General features: G+C 40.9%; 1 protein-coding gene across 1 annotated transcript in view; it reads left to right on the top strand.

Annotated features, from left to right (window-relative positions):
- Positions 1 to 297: 297 nt before the first annotated feature.
- Positions 298 to 20,073, top strand: part of MINAR1 (membrane integral NOTCH2 associated receptor 1) — an 83,496-nt gene continuing 63,720 nt past the window's right edge. Inside the window, exon 1 of the mRNA XM_056571557.1 lies at positions 298 to 1,404. The gene's annotated coding sequence lies outside the window, so the exon portion shown is untranslated. The remainder of the gene's footprint in view (positions 1,405 to 20,073) is intronic.

The raw sequence follows: 20,073 nt of genomic DNA, 5'->3' as shown, positions 1-20,073 counted from the left end.
ATCTTCCTACATCCAAGTCAAGAATCATCAGGGGTATGTATGTTCTCTCTCTACAAACCTGACCGGCAAGACAACTAGGGCCCGGGAGCTGTAATTAATGCTAATTGAATGCTGTGCAATATTTGGGATGCACATAGAGCATCATACACAGGAGGACCTATGGTGCCCTCATCGTGGTTACAGGCTGGGGGTTGTCCTTACACTATTCTGTCTTTATACTATTTAATTCATCTCACACTGCAGTAAGCTGCGATAGAAGAGACCCTGTGTACTCGTGTCAGATCTAAAGGTACACAGCAGCAGCAATCTATCTCATAAGCCACAAGGGATACATACACTTTTTCCTCCTCCCTTTCAGGGGGAAAAAAAGGAGGGACCACAACAGAACCCTTCATTCAGAATCTTAAGATATTATATGGGTGCCCCTTGAAATCCAGTCTGGGATGATAAATAAGAGGAGGGGTATGAGATGTTGGGAGGTGGAAGGTTAGAATGAGAAGGAAGGGAAGATAAAGAAGAGCAACAAATCAGGCTGCAGGATAGACCCAGAGACACTAATGTAAAATGGAATGGGAGAAAGGGGGATGGTGTGACAGGAAAGCAGTGCAGCCGGGTGCTGCTGGATGCCTGCGAGAATGAGCAGCAAGGACTTCTGCAGCAGTCAACTGTGCAGCATTGGGCTGGTGTCTACAAAGCTTTGTGTCTGCCGGACACCTTCCTTCATTCGTGCAGCTGAGGATGTGAGGAAAAGACACTGCTCCCTGGACTGAGGATGCCGGAGTCTGAAGACTGGACCACATAGAAGAGAAGAGACATGGCAGCAGCACCAGTGCCAGCATCCGCACACACATGCTACCAGACACAACACTGCTTCTCCAGGAAACAAGACATCCGCTAATAAAGGCACTACCATACATACACAGGCACACACGTTACTCCTGAACTAAGCGCGATATGTTCATTTATCCACATCAACATTTGCTGAGCAATCCACATCTACAACTGCAATCCGTCCACGACATCCAGTATATGTCTGCACTGTGATTTATATATAGACATATACTCGTCATGACATGAACCGACAAACACGTTTCTTTTCTTTTTTTTTAGACACATTTACAGTCAGTTTCTAAAAGAAAAAAAATTGAGAGCCAGCTATTGTCGCTGACACGCACAAATCACTGTTTACCTATAGCACCACACATAGGCATCTCCCTGCAGGAAAGATCACATTAACGCACACGTTGCAAATATTATGACACAGCCAAACTGAACAGAGTTAAAATAACAGGCACTGCTCTGTGCATAGAGCTGTATTCACACTGCACAGCTATACAATAGTCACTCACAAACAAACACAATCTACCAGTTCTTGCCTAATCAACGTCCAGCACTGAGCTACAGGTAAGTGGCGGGAGATCAGGGAAAGGGCCAAGGGAGGGAATGCTGCCAATCCCAGGAGGGAGGGGGACAAGGCTCAGCAGATTAGCTGGAGGAAACACTTGGGGGTCTATTCATTTGCAGTTATCTTTCTTCTTCCCACCCTTGTAGCATTTACCTTAAACATGAGGAAGGTCATTCATTAAGAAGTCATGAAGCTTGTGTTTATACATTTGGGGACATTGTGATTTTTGTGTCTAGCATGCAATACAAGCACTAATACAATATAAAAGACTGTCTGATCTCTATTATAGACAAGCAATGGAGAAAATCTGCTATACTGTACCAAAAGTTAAGTTTGGACACAGATACAGGTCAAAATCAACACAACAGATCAATACTTTATTAATATTAGTAAGGCTAGGCTCACACTGCGCTTTGTGCTTTTCCATTTTGTGATGTTTAATTTTGTTATATACAAAAGCAAAGTTGACTACACTGCAAAAAAAAAAAAGGATACATTGCAATGTGTTTTTTTTCTTGTTATAATGTAAGTCAATGGGAAACGGAGCATACAGAGGAATCCATTTTTTTCATCCTTTTAATGCATACATTGTATCACTTTCAATAGTATATGTTATACATAAACAAAAAAAAAGCAGTGTGAACACAGCCTTATACTTTGACTAAGGGGATTTTTTTCCAGGGCTAAGTTTACAACCATAGTGCCAAAGCCCCCCATTAAAATGGTGCCTAGGGCTAGCTTCACACTGCCATGTCAAGACTTATGCTTCTGTGTTTTATGGAAAACTGGGTAATTCTCCAAGGATAAAGAAGACCAAAGAAAGTAATGTAACATTTTCCTTCTTTGTTCTTGTTTGGGTCCATTCCTTGTTGCGCCTAAAAAATTATAAGTGGAAACTGCAATGCAACCACAGTGCACGAATCTGGTCTTAAAACAGCTCCTCGTGCACATGAACATTTAGTAACATAGTTCATAAGGGTGAGTCCATCAAGTTCAGCCTATATCCCTAATGAGTCCCTACTGAGTTGATCCAGAGGAAGGCAAAAAACCCTCATACTAGGGGTAAAAATCCCTTCCCGACTCCAAATATGGCATCAGAATAAATCCCTGGGTCAACCTTCTGTCCCTATAGATCTAGAATCCATATCCTGTAATGTTGTTATTCTCCAAAAATGCATCCAGACCCCTTTTGAACTCTTTTACCGAGTTAACCATGACCACCTCCTCTGGCAGAGAATTCCACAGTCTCTTACACTAAAGAACCTCCGTCTGTGCCGGTGTAGAAACCTTCTTTCCTCTAAACGTAGAGGATGCCCCCTTGTTATAGATACAGTCTGGGGTATGAATAGATCATGGCAGAGATCTCTGTACTGTCCCCTGATATATTTATACATATTTATTAGGTCACCCCTAAGCCTTCTTTTTTCTAAACTAAATAACCCTAATTCTGATAATCTTTCTGGGTACTGTAGTCCTCCCATTCCCCTTATTACCCTGGTTGCCTGTCTCTGAACCCTCTCCAGCGCCACTATATCTTTCTTGTACACTGGTGCCCAGTACTGTACACAGTATTCTATGTGTGGTTTGACTAGTGATTTGTACAGCGGTAGAATTATTTCCTTGTCGTGGGCATCTATGCCCCTATTGATGCACCCTATGATTTTATTTGCCTTGGCAGCAGCTGCCCGACACTGGTCACTACAGCTAAATTTACTGTTAACTATGACTCCCAAGTCCTTTTCCACATCAGTCGTCCCAAGTGTTCTCCTATTTAATATATAATCCCAGCCCGGATTTTTCTTCCCCATGTGCATTACCTTACATTTATCAGTGTTGAACCTCATCTGCCACTTCCCAGCCCAAGCTTCCAACCTATCCAGATACATTTGTAACAGTGCACTGTCCTCTATTGTGTTAACCTTTTTACAGAGTTTAGTATCATCTGCAAAGGTTGCTACTTTATTATTCAACCCCTCTACGAGGTCATTAGTGAATATATTAAATAGAACAGGACCCAAGACTGACCCCTGTGGTACCCCACTAGTAACAGTCACCCAATCAGAATAACTACCATTAATAACCACCCTCTGTTTCCTATCACTGAGCCAGTTATTTACCCACTTACACACATCCCTACCTTAAGCTCCATAAAATTTTCGGGGCTTTAATGGGGTCCTACTGTACTATTCCTTACTATACCTATACTTCTGGAATTTTCTGTAAGATTCTGTATAGATCTGACAGGAAAATTGTGGCAAACTCTATTGTATGCCATATTAGCAAGTTATAATATCATAACATTAAGCAATAACTAAAAAAGGAGCACCTCAGCACGATGCATGGCATCTGTGCTTGTTGCGATACAGGCTAATGCACATGGCTCTGCTTCATGCAGATTGCCCTAGAGTAGCAATAGTTCTATTGTTCTTATCCATCCTTCTGTAGACTTGGTCATATTTTTGCTGTAACATTTATCTGTATATTATGTCTTTATAGGGCCATATCATTTGATGCCCTTGCTGGGTTACCCCTTTCCAGTACTTAGTAAAATTAGAATATCTAGAATGTTATTTTGCATAGTTGACTATGTGTTGTGCTTGGATCAAATATCTTGGCAAGCCTAGAAAATGCATCTAGAAATCTTGGTGTCTTAGTGCAAAAAACAATCTATCCATAAAATAAAAAAAAAACTATTACACAATAAATATAGTGGTAAACTCAGTGGTAGGGCTAAAAAGACATATTAAAGTAATAAAAAATGACAGTTTTAGACAACCCTATCTGAGAAAACAGGTATCGCTGCTTGTTTACCTTTTAAGGGTGTCAGTGGTTATTGAATATTGCACCGAGCCCCACTGAAGGTATATAGTTGGGTGTGAACATACTATTTTGGCCAGTATATTTAGCCCAAACCAGTACTAAAATGGACATAGGGAAATATTTGAACCTTTTCCTGTGCTTTGGTATAGATTTCAATCAAAATACCATGTGTGGACCCTATCTATGAGGCAGTTTGCATGCTTTTTTATCCATTGCCTATATGGGTTTTCTCTGTGTTCCAATTTTTTTTTTTAAATGTACAAATAGTATATTGGATTCATAGATGATGTGCCATGGTTTGTATGTATGAGTCCGTTTGGCTCTTTTTTAATTGGTGTGCCAAACACAGCTTAAACGACTGGGCCCTGTTGGATCCCATTTACTGGAATGGGGTCCATTGGGTGTCCAGTATTTTAAGGGAGTTGAGCAGATAAAACAACTCCCGTCCTTCTGACAAACTGAGCGGCGGACCTCCCTTTACCGGAGCATAACGAACGTGGGAACTTAGCCAAAGCTAGAATAGTTAAGACTGGTGTCCATACTGTGAACCGGCATATTTGCCACATAGAAGACAATAGAGGCAGAAATAAATATTTGTTTTCTAGTATTTCAGCCTTCTTTGTCTTATATGCAGCAAATATAGACCAGTGTTAGACAATCTGCCTGTTGGCTAAAAACACTCACATTGCTACTGGCTATGGTCCTCAGAGGACCTCCTCCATTTGCTCACCATGGTTTAACCCCTTAAGGACGCAGCCCATTTGGGCCTTAATTACGCAGAAAACTTTATTTTTACGTTTTCATTTTTTCCTCCTCGCCTTCAAAAAATCATAACTCTTTTATATTTTCATCCACAGACTAGTATGAGGGCTTTTTTTTTTGTGCGACCAGTTGTTCGTTGTAATGCCATCACTCACTTTACCATAAAATGTATGGCGCAACCAAAAAAATACTATTTGTGTGGGGAAATAAAAAAGAAAACCGCAATTTTGCCAATTTTGGAAGGTTTCGTTTTCACGCCATACAATTTACCGTAAAAGTGACACGTGTTCTTTATTTTTTGGGTCAATACGATTAAAATGATACCCATGATAACTTACTTTTCTATTACTCTTGCGCTTAAAAAAAAAATCACAAACTTTTTAACCAAATTAGTACGTTTAATATCCCCCTATTTTGAAGACCTATAACTTTTTCATTTTTCCGTATAAGCGGCGGTATGAGTGCTCATTTTTTGCACCATGATCATTACTTTTTATTGATACCATATTTGCTTATATAAAACTTTTAATACATTTTTTATTATTTTTTTGGGAATAAAATGTTATAAAAAAGCAGCTATTTTGGACTTATTTTTTTACGCTCACGCCGTTCACCGTACGGTATCATTAACATTTTATTTTAATATTTCAGATATTTACGCACACGGTGATACCAAATATGTATATAAAATATTTTTTTAACTCTTTTTGGGGCTGAAATAGGGAAAATGGGTCAATTTACGTTTTTATTGGAGGAGGGGGTTTTTCAAATTTTTTTTACTTTATTCTTTTACTTTTTTTACTTTTATTTTTACACTATAATAGTCCCCATAGGGGACTATTTATAGCAATCACTCGATTGCTAATCCTGTTCAGTGCTAAGTATAGGACATAGCACTGATCAGGGTTATCGGTCATCTTCTGCTCTGGTCTGCGGGAAGGCAGATCAGAGCAGAAGACTCCCGGAAGACAGTGGAGGCAGGTGAGGGGACCTCCGTCTGCCATTCTGGATGATCGGATCGCCGCGGCAGCGCTGCAGGTGATCCGATCATCCAAGTAAGTGACCGCGATGCTGCAGATGCCATGATCTGTATGTATCGGCATCTGAGGGGTTAATGGCGGACATCCGCGGGATTACGGGTGTCCGCCATTACCGGCATGTCCCTGGCTGCGATCAACAGCCAGGACCTGCCGCGCATGATCCGGGCATCGCTCTGATGCCCGCGGTTATGCTTAAGACATAAATGTACGTCCTGGTGCGTTAAGTACCGCATCACCAGGATGTACATTTACGTCCTTCGTCGTTAAGGGGTTAAAGGGGTTATCCAGGGAAAAAATTTTTTTTATATATCAACTGGCTCCAGAAAGTTAAACAGATTTGTAAATTACTTCTATTAAAAAAATCTTAATCCTTTCAGTACTTATGAGCTTCTGAAGTTAAGGTTGTTCTCTTCTGTCTAAGTGCTCTCTGATGACACGTGTCTCGGGAACCGCCCAGTTTAAAAGAGGTTTGCTATGGGGATCTGCTTCTAAACTGGGCGGTCCCCGAGACACGTGTCATCAGAGAGCACTTAGACAGAAAAGAACAACCTTAACTTCAGAAGCTCATAAGTACTGAAAGGATTAGGATTTTTTAATAGAAGTAATTTACAAATCTGTTTTTTCCTGGATAACCCCTTTAATAGGGCGTATAGCTAAGGATTCAATACATACAACCCCTATACCTGGAATCCACTATAGTTCACATTTTACATGTGCACTAGTTTGTATTGCATTCCCTAAAAGAATGGAGATATATATATATATATATATATATATATATATATATATATATATTGCGTTGATGGTGACATTTCATGGTATTCCAATGTTCATGGTAGAAGTAGGGCTTAGGTAATACTTTCCCTCAGGCATGCTGGGAATTTTAGTTTTGCAACAGCTGGAGGCACACTGGTTAGGAAACACTGGCTTAGTCACTGGCTTTGGTAGACGTGTGTTTGCTTCTCACTGGCATTGATCAATGACCTCAATATGAGTATCCATCTCTTCTAAATTTACCCGTCAAAAAACAGCAGATCATTATAAAACTTGTGCCGGCACAGAACATATAATCACGCATTGTCACGTTCTGCAAGCCAGCTTTTCCAGCGGACAATTTATTTCTATACACAATAATACAATAAAACGTTTCCTCCTGCCTTTCCCCTATTCCCCTAATACTAGCACTAGGTTAATATTGCACTAGCTGCGTAACACTGATGTGTCTCAAGTGGTGTCTTTTCTCACAGCACACTAGCTACAAAATAGTAGAATAATTCAGGAAGTTATTGTTCCATTGTCTCAACGCATTTCACCATGTTGGTATCACCATGGCACATCATGACAAAAAAAACATATAGCCGAGAACTGATAAGGTGTCCCGCTGTTGGCTACTGTATAGCTTAAACACGGCCACTGCAACCCTATAGACCAGTGGTTTCCAAACTGTGGCCCTCCAGATGTTTGCAAAACTACATATCCGTCATTGCTCGTACTATGCAATCACTGGACCTGACGAAGAGGGGGTCCCACCCCTCGAAATGCGTTATCCGTATACATTTTATGTTTAATAAACTTTTTCAGTTAAAATTATTTACTTGCCCTGGAGAGCGCCTAAATACATCGGTTTCCAGCTCTGCCCACAGCGTTTTTGATTCTCTAACTGGACACATGAGAAATACCGTTAAATCTATAAGGATTAAGGATACATACATAGAGCTCCTGTACCCAGATCTATTAGAACGTCAAGTCTTGACACCAATGTGACCCGAGCATGGCATACTTCTCATTCTCTAGTGAATTAATATTACTGTATTCCTTACCTGGGAAAAGATACGTTGAATTTACCGTCTAGATGAATGATGTTTTACAGCTGTAATCTGTAGGGAAAATCTGATTGCATGTGTTCAATTTTTCTGCAGCACCTCCGCAGGGGAAATGAAGCATTACACAGTTCACAGTGAAACCGGTGGATGGTTTGTATAATCCACTGATGTGATAGGAGTCCACACTTAGGGATAGTCTGTGAATCTACTGTTTATACCTGGCCCCCTGGCCTTTCCTGGTCCCTATACCTGTGGTGGATAGAGAAGAAACGTATTCGGTTACACGACCTTACTTATGGCAGAGTCCTCCACTCATTAACTTCTCTTCGAACTAGGTATGATTCAATAGGCAGGTGTTTATAGCTAATTAAATACTCTCTTTTTATCACACCCATACCTCCAGATCTATCCCTCCAGGACCCTCACACCTGGCCTTCTCTATATGCTTTATGCCCATTTGAATGCCCCCCCCCCCGACCCCTCAGGACCAAAAATGTAAGTTTATGGAAGATTGGGAGGCAGACATGCATACCTCCATTTCTCTATCTCAATGGAGAGATGGATGCGTGGCACTGGGTAAGTGTAGCTGACAAGTATCGCTCATGGAGAAAGCATTGAGGGTCCTACATCGTTCATACATGGTCCCCTCACTGATTCACTCTATATACCCAGAGGTTTCCCCACTATGCTTCCGTGGTTGTGGTCAACGGGGAACCATGTATCATGTTTGGTGGAGCTGCTCGACAGTGGTTGGTTTCTGGACGCATATCCTAGATTTATTGGCTGCTCTCATCACGTCTCATATCACTCGCACTCCTGCTTTTTGTCTCCTTGGTTCTAAGTCGAGTAGGACACCATATAAAACCTTTCGTTTTACACAATTTGTCATACTGGCAGCTCACAGTTATATTGCTTCACAATGGAAACAGTCAGTTGTAGACTACACAAGAGTAATAGATAGGGTTAATCTTATCATGCTTAATGAAAAGTTGTCCGTTATCAGGGATGATACTGTCACAATGTTTGAAGGGATGTGGGAACCATGGATTTCCTTTACCCATTGTCAAGCACTTCGTCACTGCCTCTCAATGTATTGAAGTAGGGAGGGGACTATGTCTCCTTTTTGTGATGTCTCCTTTTTAATTCTAGGGACGGACCACCATTGCTTATTTTCGCTTATGTGAACCGAAATTATTGATACATCCATATTACCGGCATACCTTCCTGTGTCATCTTACCTGTATTATGTACCTGTCTGTTTTTTATGTTTTGGCTATGTTTGCCACTGTTTATTTTATTTCCCATATAACATGCTATATTGTATGTTTTCTTATGTGATACAATAAAGCTTCATGGTTTGACTCTTAAAATTGGTGTCGCAAAATAACAAGCCCTCTGTAGGTGGAAAATTGAAAACGTTAGGATTTTTAGAAGGTGAGGAAGAAAAAATTAAGTGCAAAAATGGAAAAAAAAACTGTAGTCTTAAAGAGGTTAAAGGAGAACTCCATCAAATATTTACTCAGGGGAGTTCTCGGGGACAGGACCCCGGCTCTCTCAGTGAGGAGCGTGTGCCATCTACCAATAGATGGCACACCCTCCCTATAGAAAATAATTCTGCCACACCTTGACCACATATTATGACCATACTGTTACTCAACTAAATAGGAGTATACTCAGACCAATATCCCCCATACAGTGGTAGATACCAGGTATAAATAGTTTCTGAAGTGATTATTAATAGTTTCTATAAGTGATTACAGTGCAGACTCAAAGGTGACGTCTTCTCTGATCGATGTCGGTCATGATTTCTGCCATCCACAACTCTGCAGTACCTGTCAGACGGTAAAGTGGTAAGGCACATCGGTTGGGCATTAGGGGTAAGTAGGCCTGCCTAATACTTAGGTAGGTTGCCCCAGTAAGTTGACAGGTTCCCCCAGTATGTAGTCTCTGCCATTAGGTAGGTGCCAACAGTAAGTAGTTTTCCCAATGTATAGGTCCCCAGCTTGCCTCCTGTATATAGGACCTTCAATGGGCAGTTTTCCTCCTGTATATAGGCCCCCATGTATGTAGGACCCCCTGTAGGTAGTTTCCCCCTCTGTATAGTTTGCTCACAGTTGTAGTTTTTAGTTTTGAAGCCGATTAGCTGTCTTCAGCACCTGTGCTGATCTGGGCTAGTCTGAAAACCTAGAGTAGTCCGGGAAGCAAATAAAAGGCCCCCCAACTACCAAACATGCCTTTTTACCACATAAAAATATAGGCACAATACGGGACTTATCCTAGTAAGATAAGCCTCACCAGGAATTTAACAATTTCTGGATTTCCCAGATCTCACTTAGCCTCACTAATGTGAGATCCTTCCTGAAATCTGATATCCACGCATCAAGTACCTTGGGGAAGCATACCAATGACAATTCCTGTCACTGTCTCAAAAAATATCAGAGATCAATACAGAGATCTTTTCCATGATCTATTGATACCACGGACTAAAACAAGGTGGTTATCTCTACATCTACAAAAACAAACTCTACACCAACACAGAAGGAGATTCTTTACTGTAAGAGCAGTGAGACTATGGTCTGTGAACTGAATGAACATATGTTCTTTCAGATGTACCAACTATCAGGTGCAGAAAAAAGAAAAAATCTACAAAAATCTACAAAAATAAAGCCAGATAAGAAGAAAATGAATATATTCCCCTTAATGGGGCAGGTATTAACAGCAGGGCCATGTAAAACCACGTCACACATCATATTATATTAAATCGTGCTAAATGGCAAACTCAGCGCTACTAGATATGTATTACAACTCTATTTGTGACCTCTATTACACACCTAGTTAGTTCTGTAGCCCTGCTGATGAGTGACAGCAATGTTGCCTGGTCCTGCATTTTTTTGCAATGAACTCCCTATTAAAATAGAAACACATGTTGTCATAGGCAGAAGTGGATTAAACTGGAAGGGAGAAGTATAACACCTCCCTTGATCTTTCCTCTTCCAGCTGGATCCACTTCGGCCTTTGGCACATTTTCTGCTGCAGAAAATCTGCAGCATATATGCAACTTGTGTTACTACTCTTACAGCAGTTTAAATGTTATTTAGTGGTTCCGAAGCAATAAAAATAAAAGAAGAAAATGGGTTTCATCAGACAATGACCAAGAGAAAGACTATAATAGAGAGAAAACTCAATTTTGTGTGGATTAAACAAAACCTACGTTGAGAAGTCGGCTCTGTAATTCCTTAGGTAGAAAAATGCATAATTTCATGAGAGGAACTCTGTTATATGCAAATGCTTGCAGATTCTCCCGCTGTAATGTGGCTTATTCTTGCGTTACGTTGTTACTTTCTGCTGCAAGATTACACAGAAAAGACAAACTGATGCTTTTGGAGCTCTTCCAGGAATTTATGTTCAAGAATGTTACAGTGCATAGAAAATTGGCATTGGATTTTAAGGAAAAAAGCTGCATTTTAATGATGGCTTCTGTCTGTGAATAAATAAAGTAATTCTCATGTGTCGACCTCGTTTAGCTCTATGGGGTCCCTGTAAGCAGTGTTACATTGTCCATCTTTTAGACAACCTACACTACAAATACATTGACCCAGATTTACTGCTATTTTCCCGACAGTGTCTTTCCCAAATCCCATGCCCTATCAATCTGCAATGCTTTCTTGTTTGACTTATTTTTTTTATCTGTGCAGGAATTTTAGTGTAGCATGTGGTATAATGTGTGGCATAGGGAGACCTGTGCTTTGTGCGGTATGTATATAAACAAGCAGCTGGTAAAATGGCGGATGGGAACTATGTAATACTGAGGCTTCTTTCCTTAGTGACATAAGACTGGAGTTTGGGACCAGATTTGTGATAGAAGATTTTGGAGATAAAGTCACTCCCATACTCCAAATCTGGTGTGTGTGTTGGAATCCTGAACCTGATGGTATGTTGGATACAGATATACTGAATTATTACAATAAACCTGAAACTACTGAACTGTGACACCTGCCTGTTTGGGTCTGTTTGCTTGCTGGAATGACTGTTTAGAGGGTCCCGTTCTACAGTATGTATAGTAATTATATTCATTTATTGTGTGCTGCTTCCTATCCTTTGCTGCATCGCAGTACATTGTATGTTTAAAGTGTTGCTCTTCATAAACATCTAAGGATATATACATATATACACAGGATGGCGACTGCTATGAATAGTTAGCAATGTCATTGCTCATGGATATAAACGTGGGCCCTAAGAAGAAGGATAACTTGGGTATTAGAATCATATAAAAGTTCCCACTTCAATGGCAATTAACATGTTAACCATATCATTTGGTAAGGGGCTACCAGGTCCCTTACAAGCCAATGGTGGTAAGCACTGCTGATGCACTTTGTCAATGGTTAGTGGGATATTAATTCATCTATGTCTACTCAAAGAATCAATCCTCATAGGAAAGAATTTCTGAAGATCTTATCTGTAGATTTTTGCAGGTAAAACAAAATCTGCAACCGATTACAGATGTGATCGAGCGCATGATCTTTCACAAGGTTTATAAGCCTACAAATATAGCAACCAAAATTATATTATTAAACCAACCTCTGTGTGAGACCCATCCTCTGTGTGAGACCTCACTTTACAAAAGAATGATACCAAAATGCCATTAATATGTCCTTATTCAAATCAATTGAAATAAGTAAACGCACATAAATCCCATAAAAACTATAACATACATGCACAAGACATTTAAAATACATAGGAGGGGAAACAGGAGTGACCAGCCCATTAATAAATTAGGGACCTACTAAAGAGGTATCCACAATATTGCACTATTCCAATGTGAGGATGTGGTGTCAATAGAAGAAATACAGGCTAAAAATTGAAGAATCTAGTACAAATAACACAATATATATATATATATATATATATATATATATATATATATATATATATGTCTATTTCATTGCTACTCCAAACCAAAGCCACCATACAGATGATTGCACATATCCCTATAGGTAAACACAAACTTACATGTGCTCCATGCCCGGCCGCCTCACCCTCCAATGTGTTTCGCTATCCTGCTTTGTCCAGGAGCGGTGAGGTTTGGGTGTGAGAGGGACTATTTATATCCCTGTAAATGACCACTTACTTGCTTGTTTGGCGCAAACTATCGGGCATTCTGTGCACCGGAAGTGACCGCCGATGGAAGTGAGTGACCGCCACATCAGTGAGGCCGCAGGCATGCGGCGTCACTGAGCAGGCCGAGACACACACCCCATCCTCGGGGATGACGCGCTTCGGGGTGTGTCTTAACCTGCTCAGTGACGCCACAAGCCTTCGTCTTCGCTGACATGGCGGTTGCGCACTTCTGCCGGCGGTCACTTCCGGCGGATGCGCACAGAGCGCCCAATAGTTCACGCCAAACAAGCAAGTAAGTGGTCATTTACAGGGATATAAATAGTTGCTCTTGCACCCCCATCTCACCGCTCCTGGACAAAGTAGGATAGCGAAGCGCATCGGAGGATAATGCGGGGGAACGCAAGTGACTGGCTGGGCACGGAGCACATGTGAGTCTGTGTTTACCTATGGGGATATGTGCAATGATCTGTATGGTGGCTTTGGTTTGGAGTAGCATTAAAATTGACATTTATATATATATATATATATATATATATATATATATATATATATATATATATATATATATTGTGTTATTTGTACTGCATTCTCCAATTTTTAGCCTGTATTTCTATTGACACCACATCCTCACATTGGAATATAGAGTTATAGTGCAATATTGTGGATACCTCTTTAATAGGTCCCTAATTTATTAATGGGCTGGTCACTCCTGTTTCCCCTCCTATGTATTTTAAATGTCTTGTGCATGTATGTTATAGTTTTTACGGGATTTATGTGGGGTCACTTATTTTTGTTATTCACTTATTTTAATTGATTCGAATAAAGACATATATTTAATGGAATTTGGTATCATTCTTTTGTGAGGTCTAATTTATAGTATTGTGCATTTCACAAGGTTTGTCCACATGATGCTGACTTTTTCAACCATTTCTTTGTATTATTATGTGGCAGATTTGTGGCAGATTTTCACAGCAGATTTTACCACTTCCAGTGCAGTAAGTGGGAGATTTGCAGAGAATTGGAAGTAAATCGTAAGGACCTTTTAGATTGGTCAATCCTTTCACAGAAACAAGTGATGACCTGATAGATTGGCGCTCATTTAAAGAGCCTTTGCATGGCTCAACTATCAAGCAGGCAGGGCTGCACAAATGATGGCTAAATAATTCATGTGGCCATCTTCTTTTATCATTTGTCTGCTGCACATCCCTAAATACACCGGGATATGTGCGGCTTATTTTAACCTGCCAAAACTATGCGATCAGCCAACAAACTAGTGATTGCTTGTTTGTCTGCTAATCACTGGATCTATTACACGCAACATACAAAATAATTTGCATGATTTTCCAATCCTTATAGAACATAAGGTCACTAGGGACTTTGAAGTGAACTGCAGTGAATTTTAGTTCCAAGCACAGCACGTTCTTTGAAACCAGTTGAACATTTGATCTTAGGAATCCCAGAGTGATGACCTTTTGAAGGATAGAAATTGCCATTATATTAGCATAAAAATCTATGTAGGTTCATAATTGCTACTTTAATGACATATAACCCTAGTGGAGTCTTTTAGGTTAGGTATTGAAATTTAATGATTGATTTAGCAATTGCCCTTGAGAGATTATTTAGCCCTGAGCCCAACTAGCATGGGCACCCTCACGTAATTGCCACTTTGGCCCTAGGATTGCATCTAAGAGACAAAACATGTATGGTTGCTTTACTTAAAAAGAATGAGGAACTGGCCCCCATACATCTTTGCAGCCATTTTTCATTATATTTCTACGATAATGTCTTTGCATGTCAAGCATATTGGTGTAACTTTAGTGGGTGCAGAAGGGGTGTTGAACCTGGACCCAGGAACCTAAGGGAGCCCGAAAAGTATCTCCTCCCCATATGAGAAGGCCTTTACTATAAATGAAACATTTTACTTAGTGGCCGTGTTACAGATTTTGCATTGGGGCCCAAAATATTTAAGTTAAGCCACTGGTCAAACCTTCATAAGTCTTCATGATTAGCTGTTACAGTATGTGTGTGTGCATGTGGAGTGCACTAATGCAGAATAGGGTAGGCTCCTCTATTACTCTATAGCACATCCTTAGCAGCAGCCGCAGCAGCAAGGAGGACAGTATAGAGCAGTATTGAGCAGTGGAAGATGTGAATCCAGCACTGGGCTGAGATATAACTCTCACTAGTGCTTTTAAATGTATCTGAGTTTCTTCCTGTCTCTGTCCCACTACTATTCCTTTTCCGTCGTCTTCCCAAAGATTTCTTTGGGCAGCTAAAATCTGAGCAAAATAAAAATAAATACAAAAATGGAAAAACAGTACACAATGGGTCAATATAAATATTTTTAGAGTCTGTTTATAAACCCCCCCTTAAAGAGTACGTGTCATATCCCACATCTTCCTCCCTGACTGCTGGGTCTCTTCATCCAATCACTGAAGGTTGTTCTGTAACCCCCTCCTCCCTGCTGCAGTCTGATAGGACAGGAGTGAGAATAGAGGAGTGCCAGTCCCACCCTCACTTTTTGGACTTTGTCCATGACTCATAGACAAAGATGATGCTGCAGCTAGACAGGATTATGTTCTATATGATATGGGGACCCTTAGTGCTGTGTTTCAGATTAGAAAAGGTTAATGTTTTGCCAAGATGTACAACATATAAAAAAACATTTTTATATCTGACAGTGCCCATTTAAAAACTTGTTTGAATTCTAAGAATCCTAAGTAGAACAAGCCATCTTAATTCTGAACCAATCATTCATTAATCAACTGTTGGCCAAAAATTTTCACAGGTCACCAAACCAACAAGAATCATCTGATAAAATACAAAGGTAATGTAATGAATGCCATAAAGATTGTCATGTTCAATCAAAACTCCCATACAATGTAGCCCCATGTCTATAGAGAAATGCAAGTTAAGGTTAATTGCTTACCGTTCTTGTTGCATGTTTTATTAAAATCTGATTACGCAACAATCTTGGATCTTTCACTGCATATAAATCCCTTCAAGGTCGATATGCACAAAGAATTCTAAGTAGCCAATTTAGTGAGCAGTTCAGGCCTGTGCGCTCAGCTCACGTCATCACAACCCTGCAAAAGGCCAAATGTTGGGGGGATCCCTGAAGACTGGTATTGAAGTTCACTTGATTAGATGCAGGTATGTCAATATCAAAATTGCATTACCGCCACGGCTGAACTGTTCAGAAGTCAGCTCAGTGAAATCCATTGTAACAGAGCAATGATTGTGTAACAGCCTGCCCACGGAGTACAACTCTCATTTTCTAAGCTTCAGCCTTTCCCAGTTTCAACAGTCATGAATGTTCTCCTGCAATAACCCTATTTTAGAGTTTAAATGGTCTAAAATATTTTTGTGTTCGACATGAATAAAGTTGCAAATGCAACACTAGATAAAATCAGCTAAACTCACTGTTTTGCATGTAAAGTATATGCAGGCCTCCCAACTGTCCCCTGATGGCTGATGCTAGGGAAGATAAGGAAATTTGGGATTGGGAGTGAGAATTGTTGGCTAAATAAGTATTTGACCAACAACGATCTAATGTGTATGTATGCCAGCTTTACGTTTTATAATAATAACATTATATGTATATTTGCAAAATACTTTGGTAAAAAAAAATGTGTATATTTTAGGGTGAAAAAATCCTGGCTAGTTCCTGCAGCTATTGCCTGTGTCTCGGCTGGGAAAGGAAGTGTGGGCAGGACAAGTGTGGGCAGGACAAGCAGGGCTCTGTACACTGAGGACAAGCAGGGCTCTGTGCATTGAGGACAGGCAGGGCTCTGTACACTGAGGACAAGTGAGTCTCTGAACGCTGAGGACAAGCAGTGCTCTGTACACTGAGGACAAGCAGGGTTCTGTACACTGAGGACAAACAGGGCTCTGCACACTGAGGACAAGCAGGGTTCTGTACACTGAGGACAAGCAGGGCTCTGTACACTGAGGACAAGGAGGACAAGCAGGGCTCTGTGCACTGAGGACAAGCAGGGCTCTGTACACAGAACAAGTAGCGCTCTATGCACTGAGGATAAGCAGGGATCTGTACACTGAGGACAAGCAGGGATCTCTACATTGAGGACAAGCAGGGCTCTGTACACTGAGGACAAGCAGGGCTCTGTACACTGAGGACAAGCAGGACTCTGCTCACTGAGGACAAGCAGGACTCTGTACACTGAGGACAAGCAGGGCTCTGTACATTGAGGACAAGCGGGGCTCTGTACATTGAGGACAAGTGGGGCTCTATACATTGAGAACAAGCAGGCTCTATGTACTGAGGACAAGCAGGGCTCTGTACACTGAGGGCAAGCAGGACTCTGTACACTGAGGACAAGCAGGGAACTGTACACTGAGGACAAGCAGGGCACTGTACAGTGAGGACAAACAGGACTCTGTACACTGAGGACAAGCAGGGCTCTGTGCACTGAGGACAAGCAGTGCTCTGTACACTCAGGACAAGCAGGGCTCTGTGCACTGAGGACAAGCAAGGCTCTGTACATTGAGGACAAGCGGGGCTCTGTACACTGAAGGCAAGCAGGGCTCTGTACACTGAGGACAAGTAAGGCTCTGTTCAGTGAGGCTCTGTGACAAGCCCGGCTCACACAGGAGGCTGATTGACAAGCCAGGCGCCTTCACAGAGCCCTGCATGTCCTGCCTACACTTCCTGTATTTTGTCTCCGCAAAGAGACACACAGGCAATAGCAGCAGGGACAGCATTTTTCTACCCAAAAATATACACATTGTTTAACCAAAGTATATTACAAACACACATAATGGAAGCATCTACATTATATAAAACGTTTTTTCCAAATGACAGGTACACTTTAAGTCAAAGATTATTCTTGCATTCTGGCATGATATAACACTAGGTTTTGCTTAAGTGACCAGAACAACATGAAGCAGGAAAAATAAGAACCTTGCCTTCGGCCAATGTAATGTCTGTTGAGGGCACTCAACACCATACTGTGACCATGCCACTAACCAGCCCGTAACTAAGTTTAATTCGTAATGCTCAATCTAAACCACATTGATTTAACTTTTCTAAGTATTATTTTTTTTTTTTAAGTCTAAAAATTCATGACCCATATGCTACTTAGCACAATATAATACTGAGTCTTGGTGGGTCTCGTCCACCCATTCTAGTCAAATATTATTGGTCTTACTCATAGTTATTGTGAATTTTAAGGCTGCACTCACACTTTAGTCCTTGCATAAGTCATTGTCACTTACATTTGATAAACAGATCTTTATTTATTCATTTCAATGTATAATATGTATAGTTTTGTTTGCTTTTTAACTGAAATTTCAATCATTTTGTCTTTTTTACATTCTAATTTCATTATATGCAAGCACAAAAGAGACTGAGGACATGTAATGCTCTTGGTTCACGTCAGAAATTTAAAGGAAAACTCCAGCCAGAATTAACTTATCCCCTATCCACAGAATAGGGGATAAGTAGCTGATCGCGGTGGATCAGACCATGTGCCCCCCCCCCCCATGATCTCAGGAACAGGATGTGGCTCTCATTGAGGAGCTCAAGGGGTAGATATCATGCGTTCCATTCATTTCTATGGGAGCGCTGAAGAGACCTAAGTACAGCACTTTGAAAACACGCCCTCCTCACTGAAAGGGGTCAGAGATCGTAGGACTTATGGAAGTAAATTTTTGCTGGTGTTTTTCTTAAAAGAGAATAGTTGTGTACATGTGGTGCATGATGGAGTATGATTTGGCACCACATGAAGTATGATGGGTGCTACATTATAGGCTCCCGTGCACCATTCTAAAGTGTGCTTTAGGCCTTTCCATCCTTTTATGTGGTAGTATAGAGTTATATTAAAACAAACCGCTTCACATGAAGGATAGTATTGGAGGAATTATTTGGTGATCTGTCGATATTTGGTCTACATTGCTTTTTGGGTGATTTAGGGTTACTTCTGAGAATACAGGATAACAAGTTTCTAATAATTTTAGCAGTGACAGGATTGATTTTCTTGGTTTATGTACGGTATCAGTAAAGATGCTGCTTTGTCTATCGGTCTGGATCTGATGCCAGGAAGATGATGTAATGGCTGAGACACTGGACATCCTCCGGAGCAAGAACTGGAGCTTGGCCAGTTCTTCCAGAGTTCTTCTCTGCGCTTTTATTTTACTTTAGTTGCTATTTTTGTCCTGATTGTACCAATGTGGTGAGGCACAATGAGTGTATAATCGTTACAGATAGATATACATTGGTGAACATAATGCCACCAGCCTCAATTTAACACATCCTTTTACATGGATGTTTATCCCCTTTCCTGCATGTGCTGCCATGGTAAATTAGTCTTGAAAAGACAAACCATATGGATGGATCACATGTAATGACTGTAGCCTCTGTGCTGTATGATGTTATGCAGAGAAGGTCTCTTTCCCTGGATAGAATGAGACTAGAATCCTAAGAACATTTGGAACTAGCAGGCTTTTATAGATTGCTAGTTTATTAGATTATAATGCTTGTGTTTATTCTTTGATGTTCATACATAGATTGAACCAATGTAACATATGGAGGAGAAAGGGAGACATGGATATAAATCTGGCTGGGGATTACATCTCATAGCTAATGCGACTCCTCAGTTTTCCTGACGGTAGGCATGCTGACTAAGTGATGGTGTCAAGATAAGTGTCATAAGTATGACTCCAGCATTGTAAAATGCTCCCTGTGCTCCCAGTGATTACGGCTTAAAGAGGTACTCCACTGCCCCAGCATTTGGAATATTATGTTCCGAATGCTGGGCGCGGGTTGAGGGGGTCGTGATGTCACGACTATCCCCCCTCAATCCCCCCTTGCCGAAGAGGTTATACAATGGAAAGTTCTCATCTTACACAACAGGAGAGGTCATGACAACGCATTGAGAAATTGTGCTTGTATTGTGCTAGCTCGGAGCACTTCCTCAAAGACTGTACAGATCGCCCACAGCATCCGGGAAACGCCCACACCTAGGGTACGTGGGAGAAGGGTCCCTGGGTGTAAATACTACCTCTCCACGCTTAACTATTTCAGTACAAGTCTTCGCTTCAGCCAAGTCTTACTTCAGTCCTACAGCATTTTTGGATTCTGGATCAG

The sequence above is a fragment of the Hyla sarda genome, chromosome 4, assembly GCF_029499605.1.
Source record: "Hyla sarda isolate aHylSar1 chromosome 4, aHylSar1.hap1, whole genome shotgun sequence".
In the NCBI taxonomy this organism is placed as follows: Eukaryota; Metazoa; Chordata; class Amphibia; order Anura; family Hylidae; genus Hyla; species Hyla sarda.
The sequence above is the reverse complement of the archived record's forward strand: the minus strand, read 5'-3'. Positions and strand labels throughout refer to the sequence as shown.